The sequence below is a fragment of the Tachypleus tridentatus genome, chromosome 9, assembly GCF_004210375.1.
Source record: "Tachypleus tridentatus isolate NWPU-2018 chromosome 9, ASM421037v1, whole genome shotgun sequence".
In the NCBI taxonomy this organism is placed as follows: domain Eukaryota; kingdom Metazoa; phylum Arthropoda; class Merostomata; order Xiphosura; family Limulidae; genus Tachypleus; species Tachypleus tridentatus.
In genome coordinates, this window is record NC_134833.1 from 139,852,602 (window position 1) to 139,863,295 (window position 10,694).

Genomic DNA, 10,694 nt, shown 5'->3' on the forward strand with positions numbered 1-10,694 from the left:
TGTTATGTAATATTAGAAAATTCAAAATTCGTTGACCATCAAATGATTAACAAAATTGAATGATATCGTTATTAATAAATACATAGACTGAAATGTAATTTTGGTAATTTATTATTTTGTTATTATCCACACCTTTGCAATGAAGGTTTTTGGTGTACAATGCTATTACCACTATTCTACTATCACTATAAATTACACCCTCTTTCCCTTCTATGCTCAGTAATTTTATTCAGGTTGTAATTATTACTATCAAGTATTGTGTTTACATTGGTACGAATCAACAAGATGCTATTTAGTACTGGTATTCAATAGCAAAAAGGCTTAGAAATCGCTCTCTCTCTCTCTCATACACTTCCCATAAATATGCTCTCTCTTTCTTCTTCCATTGAAAACCTATCTTTTATATCCTTTTCTCAACAACAAACAGAACCAGCTCTTCTCCGTTTTACCTTGCACCCCTTACCCTTTTAAGGAATTGTAAGGTTTCATAACCATACGAGATATCTTAATTTTCATATCAGCTATACTGAGAAGGGTGCTGGAATACCTGTTTACTCTTAATAATTTAAAAGTTCTGCAATTCCCTAACTCCTTAGTAAATGACCAAAGGCTGGTCCCTTTCTAAATACTCAAATTCAACCAATGTTAACTTACACGTAATTTCAAAAGGGGTGCATGTCAATAACTTCTGAAAATTTTATTTGTTGGTAAACACAGAAGATACACAAGATATCTATGCTCTGTTCACCTTTGATATCGAAACCCGAATTTTAGCAATATACACGCCCAAATTTACTATTGATTCACTGGGAGGAAGGACTTATTGAAGTCACGACCTCGAATTATCTCAATGATATTGTTATGGCTTATTCCTAACCATTTAACAATTGTTTTCTAAATTATTTGCTTGCTAATGGTTGTTTGAATCACCTTGAGTATGCAAAATGTTTTCACACATTATCTTTATATAAAATCAAACACTAACTTACCGAGGGAAAACAGAAATGGTCAAGTAGGTTTCATCAGGATTTAAAGCTTGAAAAATTTCTTTTCTTCTACAAATAGAAATTGTAATGTTACGTATATTCAACAACTTATTTTTATAATGATTTATTAAGTTTGCAGAGGTTGTGCTGAACGAAATTTTCTCGAATTTAAAATATTGTATGATACAAACAAAAATTATTAATGCGTTTTAACGTAGGTGGAGCTTTTAAACCGTGACAGTGATGTTGGGAAAATTTACAAAGATAATATTAAAAAACACCCAACTATAACGTTAAAAGCAGAAATAAATTGACACCGATACTAAATTAAGAGTTATTTCTAAAGTCAATGCCTAGTCAGGAATCAACATAAGTTCAGTTGAACTTATTTAATAAGCTGTCTCTTAAAAGTCAAAGTGCTAAAACTGCCACTGAATGCTATCGACGGCATAATAAGTAAACTATGACTTTAAAATTAGAAATGAAGTAAAATCCTGGACGATATAGACAACCAGTTTAATTGATGACGAGACAGAAAACTCATCGATATGGATGTGGGACGTTGAGGGCTTCAGCACCCACATCTCGCTCTCCTAATTTCTATATCATGGGATGGGATACTTCATGCTGGCATAGTTTGTTTGCTGTGTTGTCAGTTAATGTGTTTCTACCATATTGGGGGTTGAAATGCTAACTTCAAGAGAAGTTTCAACTTACTTACCCCCAAGTGATAGTACCTTATTTTCTCTTTCTTATTTTTATTTCAAATAATTTTCTTTATTTGGGAGATCAGTCACCTTCCCACAATTGTCTGCAGGCAGTGAAGGGTGATATATAAGTGGGACGTTATGGGCTTGAACACCCACATATCGCTCTCCTAATTTCTATTTTCATATCTATTACAACTTATTTCTTTTGTGAGACTGGCGAGAGGAGATTAAGACTGATAGAAAGTGTATCCCCACAGCAATGCGAGTCCTACTTCCGCAATAACCTCCAAAACCTAGGGTACATCTCATAATCCCACATTATAGCTTGTACCCTGGGATTTTTTCAATTAGTGCCGCGCTTTTTATGTGATTTATTTTTGTTATGATTTGTTTTTAGTAATACCAAACTTATATACTTAGTCAGAGGTTTGTGTTTGCTGTTTATAACCCAGTTCCTCCTTTTGATTTTGTTTACTTAACTTTATTAAAAATGTATTTATTTTCACTAATATAAAGTATTCCTTTTACGAATTTCAACGAGATCCTACACAAAGCAAACTATATACTGCCGTCAAATATTACTCAATTCTCAGGACAATAAAAGGTATGTGTAATCATTAGGAGTAACAATTCAGATGAAATGGCAAAGAAAAAAAGTCTCCATTGTTTACGTTATAGCATCACGCTTATAAAACAAACATTGAGGTTCGACTCGTAGAACGTAGTAAACTCACACTAAACACATTAGCTATTTCGAATTTGTGGATCAAATGTTCACCATATTATTTCACATTTCTCGTATTCTTTATGTACGTTATAGACCATGATCTAAATATCTACAAGATATTATCATAACATCACGTTCTCTTGCCTGGCTCGCATGTTCTCTTCTACCAGAAGACAAGATTCGAAGACGTCACCAAACGGACCTCTGGGAGAACTCTCCACCATTGACTCGGTAGCTTCTTCACTCCATTCACCAGCTGATTCACTGTAAAAATAATTTAAAATACAGTTAAAAGAAAATGAGTTGCACATTCAATAGTTAGATGTTGGTGAATCCTTCTCTATTGAAACCAGAAGCACTAACTACGTGAGAATAGATGCGAAACCACTTTCCCACAGAGGAGTAAAATTATCTGATAATAAAATATGTTTTTTAATTGAGTGCATGGTAAAACTACAGTACAATCTATGTTACTCTGTTAATAGTCTTATTACACTTTAAATTAGATTTTTTTTAGTGCACAACCACATTGGGCTATGTACGTTTTATGCACTACAGAAAAGCGAATTCTAGATTTTCTCGCTGTAATACTTTAAAATTACCAATAACCTATCAGAGTGCAATACAAGAACTTTCACAAATCGCTTTTCATAACATTTCTCTCCCTCCCCTCTTCCAAGTGTTAAGATGTTTTGTAATCGAACTACTTACATTTCGACATAACATAGTGAAAACATCCAACTGGACCAAGTTTTGAAGGATAATAACACGGTTCACTTTCATCACTCAAGTATCTCAAGCACTAAAAGCAGACAAAATACGTAATCGTGTTGTTACAAACATGGACGAACGCACACATTCTATTTATTCCTCCAGTGGTCTTACCTACATAATTACATGAAAACTTTATAGGCTTATTTTTATATGTTTAGATATGTTTTTCTAAGACAACTCACAGAGTTTCATTAGAATCAGTCACAGGTTCTTTCATTGAAAAAGGTATCCCGACATTTCACAGCCGCAATTTTGCACCCGACTCTTGGCAGCCAACAATTTGACAGCCGAGCTCGTTGGCAGCGGACAACTTCGCACCCAGGAAAATTGGCAGCGGATGATTACCCAGCCGAGTACTTACATCAACATTACAGTTTAAGAAAAAAAGTCTTGTATCATACAGCCATGTAGCCACATTTATTCACAGTCAAAATCATACATCTATGCTGCCACATTTGTTCACAGTTTAAAGCAGTAGCTAATTCCTCGAAGGAATTGAATATGATCCCTTTCTTGATATTCGTTAACTATACGTTGGACTGATTTACAGTCTCGTACTTTGCCTTGGCGGTTTATGCCCTGCAATCATTTGTTCCAGAAGATTTAGATTCATTTGGTATTCTTTTTTCAGATGTTTAATCAACACGAAGGAGGTTGGGGATTCGGATTCCTACTAGCTTGTTCATTTTGCGATGTCACCCTTCTATTATACTGTTCGTACGTCCGAATCCTTGGATTATCTTTTCGCCCACGTTCCAGAGGCGAATCGGGAAGGGTGGGTTTCTCCGCCCACCTGAGCGTCGTCGATGAGGCCTACCGATCCAGGTGTCCACCAGATCTTCAAAACTTGCGACAACATCACCAACTAGTACGAAAGCCAGCGATGGCATGCAACGTCGCAAAATCCGTATTCTTCTTGATATGCGGCTGTAGAGCCGAGGGTCTGGGCCACAAACACTGGCTCAGATGAGAAAAGCATCCAGTGATATTGGCATCTGGATTGTTTTGGAATTTCGCACAAAGCTACTCGAGGGCTATCTGTGCTAGCCGTCCCTAATTTAGTAGTGTAAGACTAGAGGGAAGGCAGCTAGTCATCACCACCCACCGCCAACTCTTGGGCTACTCTTTTACCAACGAAAAGTGGGATTGACCGTCACATTATAACCCACGGCTGAGAGGGCGAGCATGTTTGGCGCGACTCGGGCGCGAACCCGCGACCTCAGATTACGAAGCGCACGTCTTAACGCGCTAGGCCATGCCAGGCCTGGCATCTGGAAAACTGGTGCGGGTAGCGTTACCGCCGCTAGTTCGAAGTCGCACATGATGGTTGTGGACTAATAAGTCCTTCTTGTAAGTCCTTCATAGCCTTAAATAACATGTTGTAAGATTGCTCGCTTTTTGAAGGTAATAAGACAGAGCGCTGATATCGTGCAGTTCATCGACGTGGCATGAATGGTGAATAGTTGATGAAACAGTGTTGGTGCAATGTCGAAGGTGCTGTCAAAGCTCCAGTCAGATGAGTTGCGGAGAACTTGCAACAATGATCTTGTGCTGAATAAGAGTAGCCAATTGGCGCCTGGCCTCGAGTCATGTGCTAGAAACAGTTCTCCTGTTTCGAGGCCAGTGAAGCGTTCAGACAGGACCATAGTTTCCAGGAAATTAGGCCGTCTTGGAATGTGCTGTTGTCTTAAGCGCGTCCGCTGTATCATGCGCTTGAGATTGTCCACACGTGGTAGGCTTGCTGCAACAGCTGGCGCTACTGTGGTGGTGTTGTTAGCCAAAATGGTAATAGGCGGCTCCGCTGTAGCACCTGCCTGAGTTTTAATCGCAGATACAACTTCCAGGACGGATTTTCTCGGTCCATCGAGTGCGTGGCTGTGCTCCTTGAGGCGAGCTGTAACTATCGTCTCGGACATGAATCCGCGCTGGGCAATGCAAAGTTCTGTAACTTTCACACATATAGAAAGTTACCTGATTGTCCTTCTTGATACCCTTATCAAATAAATAAACGTATCCATTGTTGCATGCCTTCGGCTTTCCTCTGTTTGATGTTACGTAAGTTACTGCGTTGTTCATGATGTTACTAATCGGCTGTTTGAAACTGTTTTAAAATAAATCAATGAAAATTTAACGAGAAGACTATGTGTTGAAGTTCTAACAGTAAACTCGGACATTTTATATGTTGTTTTTCCAGGTTTAATAGTGACGTCAATTTTCAAATGGATGTTAATTTGTTGTTAAGTTAACATTAGTAACATCATGAACAACACCGTAACTTAACTATGTATTGCTTGGCTGGGTAATCATCCGCTGCCAATTTTTCTGGGTGCGAAATTGTCCGCTACCAACGAGCTCGGCTGTTAAATTGTTGGCTGCCAAAAATTTGGTGCGAAGTTGCGGCTGTGAAATGTCGTAGAACCATTGAACGAATTTGCAATGAAGCAGGGGGTTAACACCACCCCAGTGGGGTCCTAATTCACAGCAGTTTGAACTCCCACCTAAAAAGATACTAAGTGCAATATTTCTTTGTGTTAAAACATTTACACAACACAGTTGTTCGAGATTTCTATTCGAACAGCAATACCACTGTACAAGTTTCATTCTCAATCATGCATACTATGTGCATTTAGCAACCAATTAATGCATGCACATCGCAATTGTCTGCCTGACTCAGAAGCATCTTGCAACTGCAGGTTTTAAATATCCATCTGTAAGTGAGTGATGTGTTTCATTACGACTTACATTATAAGTTTATCTTTATATAGTGCAATAACAAAAACAGGCAAAAGTCAAAGTTCTGATGAAAAGAATATAACAAACATTCTCGTGAACAGGAGGCGCCATAAACTGCTCGGGACTCTAAGTAACTGTCTAGTCTTCCTATGTCACCAATAAACATCATTTAAAATTATGGACTTAATCACTTTGTGTTGCCCTACGTCAATAAGAAGTATTTCCTCATATTTTAACAAAATCGGGAAAATATGGTTACCCTGACAAACAACCATGTTATGAAAGAATCAAAAGTCAAGTAGCACAGCACCACCTCATCTACATACCAAACTGTCTCATTATGAACTGCACACCTTACAGCTATGCAGCCTCACAGCCCGAAGGACACTTTCGGCAAGGGCATTTTACCCAGGTTGTTTCTCTTATCACACAGGTCAATAATAGCGCCATTTGATCCATTAGTATGGATTATGAAATCAGAGATACCCTTCTTTTGGGTCTTATATCCGTTCTGCCTATCTATCTCCATGAAGAGGTAGTTGCTCAGTATGTACCCACGTCACAGCCACTTCATGGACGTAGGTAAGAGGTCTTGATCATGGAAAGGCTCTAACCTGGAAGTTTTGACTCAAAATAAGTGACACTTTCGCTTATGACTGTCAGGTCACTGCAAACAGTGCTTATGCATCACGTAACCCTGTAATATACATAACTACATGGTGTTAATCAGGAAGACCATCAGCTATAAAAGAAAAACAAAGCATCAGGGCCATTTACTTACACTGGTAGACAGAATTATTAACCTCTTGGCGTCGTTCGACAAAAATTTAAAAAAAAATGTTTATTTGTTTTTGTATTTTTAACTTCGCGCAAAGCTACACGAGGGCTATCCTCGCTAGCCGTCCTAAATTTGGCAGTGTAAGACTAGAGGGAAGGCAGCTAATCATCACCACCACCGCCAACTCTTGGGCTACTCTTTTACCAAGGAATAGTGGGATTTACCGTCACATTATAACGGCTGAAAGAGCGAGCATGTTTGGTGAAACGGGGACTACCATAAAAAGGATGTGATGAGATACCTTGACAATCTTTTATAGGAGCCTATTCTTCAAGAGACATGTAGATGCAACAGTGGGGAAAGCAAAAAAATAGCTTGGAGTATTAAAACTCACAGCCATTGTTCATTCTTTACCAGAATCTCCTGCTTCCACCTGTGGAGTATGGCCTTGAAATACTAACAAAGACACAGTTGGAAAACCTCCAGACATTAAACATGAGACCACAAAAACCAACCATCTTGGGCTGTACCAAGAACATTATTGTAATGACATTTGTGCTGAGACTCATAAGATGTCCTAATTAAGAGTGATGGTTAACAAGAATCACTCCTGCAGATTGCCCTGAATGATCAAAATAGGTGCAGGATTAAAAAGGAATGTCATGAATAGCATTCACGAATGTCAGAGTCTAATGTTAAGTTATACGAGTTGAAATATATCAAAGAAAAGAATGGGTATGGATCTGCAGTGAAATGAACTCGTATGCGAGAGTTGTGATCACTTTTAGAAAATACTACAGGAAATGGCCTCCCATAATTACGGACAGAGGTCAGACAGGTGATTAATGAAAGTGAAAATTAAGGACATCTAGTGATTTATAGGGATGAATATAACAGACGGGCTTTTTGAGCCAGGCTCCTGGGCATTTTGTTACTGAGAAAGTGGAGCATACAGTGCCATAACATGACATATGGAAATGGAGAATGAAGCTGCATCAGCTACCCAGAGATGGCTTCAAGATCAACTTGTCAGGAGTATGGTGATTCTCATCGGTTCACAAAGCATGTTGCGTAAAATAGAGACTGAATGGCTCCAAGTTAAAATCACATGTGAAGAACCTAAAAGTGATTTTCCCCTCCGGTCACGCCGAGGTCAAAAGGAAATGAAAGAGCAGATAAATTGACTTGTGGAGCTTTAACTGGAGACACATTGGGGCCAGAGGAAACAGATTGTGAAGGTCTTATGGGAAATTGTTGAGTAGAGCTCCAGAGAGACTGAAGAGGCAGTGGTCGACAACTTTGATGAGCTTGGATTCTCAAGAAGATATGAAAAAAAGCCCCAACTAAAGAGAAAGAGTTATGAATATATAATCAATATGCCACGAAAAAAAAATCATACCTACACTTTGATGACTTTAAGAGTGGGGGTTGAGCACGCATGGGAATGTCCCTAGTGTAGTGGTACAAGTCCTTCAATCATTTAATAAGTTTCTCCCGACAGTTTAGTTAAACATTATGCATCTGTTCTCTCTTTCGCATGCATTTTCAAACTGGTGGAATTATCTACTTAAGTCGGTTAAGAAGGTCTAATTTCATTAATTAATTTAAAGTCACTTAAGTGTGGTTACATCACGTCATAAAGATATCAGCAAAAATGAAATTTGCGTGTGTTATCAATTTTCGAATAAATATGGAGCTGCGTTTCGACGATTTACAAAGAATAACTAATGATTTAGAAATAATTATTGTTGTTTATATTTAATTAATACTAAATCACATACACTGAGTTCAAACAGTTAAACGAAAAACATTTTAACCTCAGACGTACATATATGTTATACTAACGTTTGCCGACCCACATAGAGGTAAACATACAGATAAAAAGACAAAAATATTTTGGCCCAATAAATACAATAAACGTAACATACCTTTCCGATATTTGGTTCAGATATCTTAATACTTGTATAGCACGTAGACTAAGTCTTGCAACTTTTTTTTCATGGTCAAATTTAATTAGATGAGCTTCGATCTGTAATAAGAAAAATAGAAAATAATCGATAAAACTAAAACAAACGTATTAATTTTACGTCATATTTATGTAAAACTTACTTTTCGAAACCAGCTTATCATTCTAAAACTAAAAAATAGTAATGTTTTTGTGTTGGTCTAAAAGTCATAATTATTGTAGATTTTAAGACGCGTATATGTAAACACACACACACAAATACAAAAGTTATATTAATACGGTTTTCAAGCTCTACCGAATCGTTATTGTCTATGTTGCTATGTCCTGTCGTTTTCTATCTGAAAATCATGCAGTGTAGAATAGTACGCTTTGGACTTGACAGATATGCGACAGTTGGGTGAATACGTTTTGGAAGAAACTTGTGTACAAGTGTCATGCCTCACTTATTCAGACAGAAATCCTCCTTGATTATAATGAACCCTATCGCCAGGGGCATGGATAATGCTTTTGTTACTGCTGCCTTTTCGAGGATTCTCACTAGTTACGTAGCTCTTTGTTTACCACAGATGGGACGACTTTATGCAGGTTTGTCTAGATGGTTCCGATATCTCAAGATGGTCCATATTCCTTTGTTTACCAAGACAATTAAGTATAATGAATTTCTCCGTAATGGAAATTTTAATTCAGTGGTTTGAATGAATCTTTATGATCAGAGTGTATGAATATTTTGGGAAGGTGTGTAACGCCCTTTCCGACGCCAATCAATTTTTGGAGACATCACATTATTTACATAACACCAAACTGTCAAAATATACTTCTGATATTTTCCGTTCTACCAAAACTTTACATTGGTTGCTCGTTACGTGACTTGATTTGCATATTCAAAATCATTTTATAATAAATATACTCAAACCTGTCTGTGTGTTAATGTTTATCTTTTCCATTTCACCTGCTACTTACCCGTTTGAATTTTGATAAGCTACAAACAAATTTATACATTGTTCTCCTTTTAACTCCGACTTCTTCGACCCACGCCATCCAGAACATCAATTGTTGGCGTTTCATTCACACAAGCAGGAAATGAGTGACAAATTATTCTAGAGAGCCTCCTCAACTGAGGATGTATGTTCAGGATACAACTGACTGAAATAATAGTAAATGTAAGTGGTGGCTGAAAAGAAAATTACACACTCGAAGCTTGCGTAGAGGCTGAGAATTTAAGAATCCGGCCGCACGGTAGATATAACTATAGTTTCTGTTCACACATACGTTGCTTGGCAAGCTCTTTTGATAAAACATCGGTCCGTAAAGTCAATCAAATAAATTATGCTTCATTAAAAGTTTCATTGACAGGTTATAAGTGATTGCAAGAAAAAGACGTTACAGGATACATGAAAAAAAACATATCTCAACATCTGCGTTTAAAAGTGTGTCAATTTGTTCATCCAAAGATTCCGCGCAAATACATTCTGTGGGTCGCCAGATAAAACCATGCTCGACCCTACAGCCATAGAAGCGTTATAATTTAACAATTAATCCCACAATTCGCTACCTAAACATTCGTGTTTAAACAACAAATAGTATTAATCGCTGTTCAGACAGAGCGATCACTGTGTTAACTGAATGTTTGAAAAACGCATTATATAATAAAGTAGTGACTATAAGCCTCTTCTCATTCACTGTGTAAAGCTAAGCCTAAGCTCTGTGAACCGAGTCCGCCATGTTTAAACTTCATTATTCACTAAAGAACAATACTGGTACCAACAGAAATGACGTGATCGTACTTTTAAAATGTTGTAATTATGCGACTCACTTCATTTATCTATATAACAGTACTCTCTTGTATGTAGATGTTTTACTACTTAGCAAGGTATGGATGGATCTTCACCTTTATTATACAAAGTTCATTAGATCTGTCCGGAATACGTACAGATTTGCAGTTTTGCGTTTTTGCCTCTACCTCACTTCCTGTAGACGAACCTTCACTAAATACTGTAGAAATAGAAAAAACTAACCTTAA

At 37.5% G+C, this 10,694-nt stretch overlaps 1 long non-coding RNA gene across 1 annotated transcript; it reads right to left on the minus strand.

The window, feature by feature from the left end:
- Positions 1-988: 988 nt before the first annotated feature.
- On the minus strand, positions 989-8,741 carry LOC143227259 (uncharacterized). Its single transcript, XR_013014969.1, has 3 exons — positions 8,637-8,741; positions 2,568-2,687; positions 989-1,055 (listed from the first exon to the last, which is right to left on the minus strand). It is a non-coding gene; the product is annotated as an uncharacterized LOC143227259 (long non-coding RNA).
- Between the last annotated feature and the right edge of the window lie 1,953 nt (positions 8,742-10,694).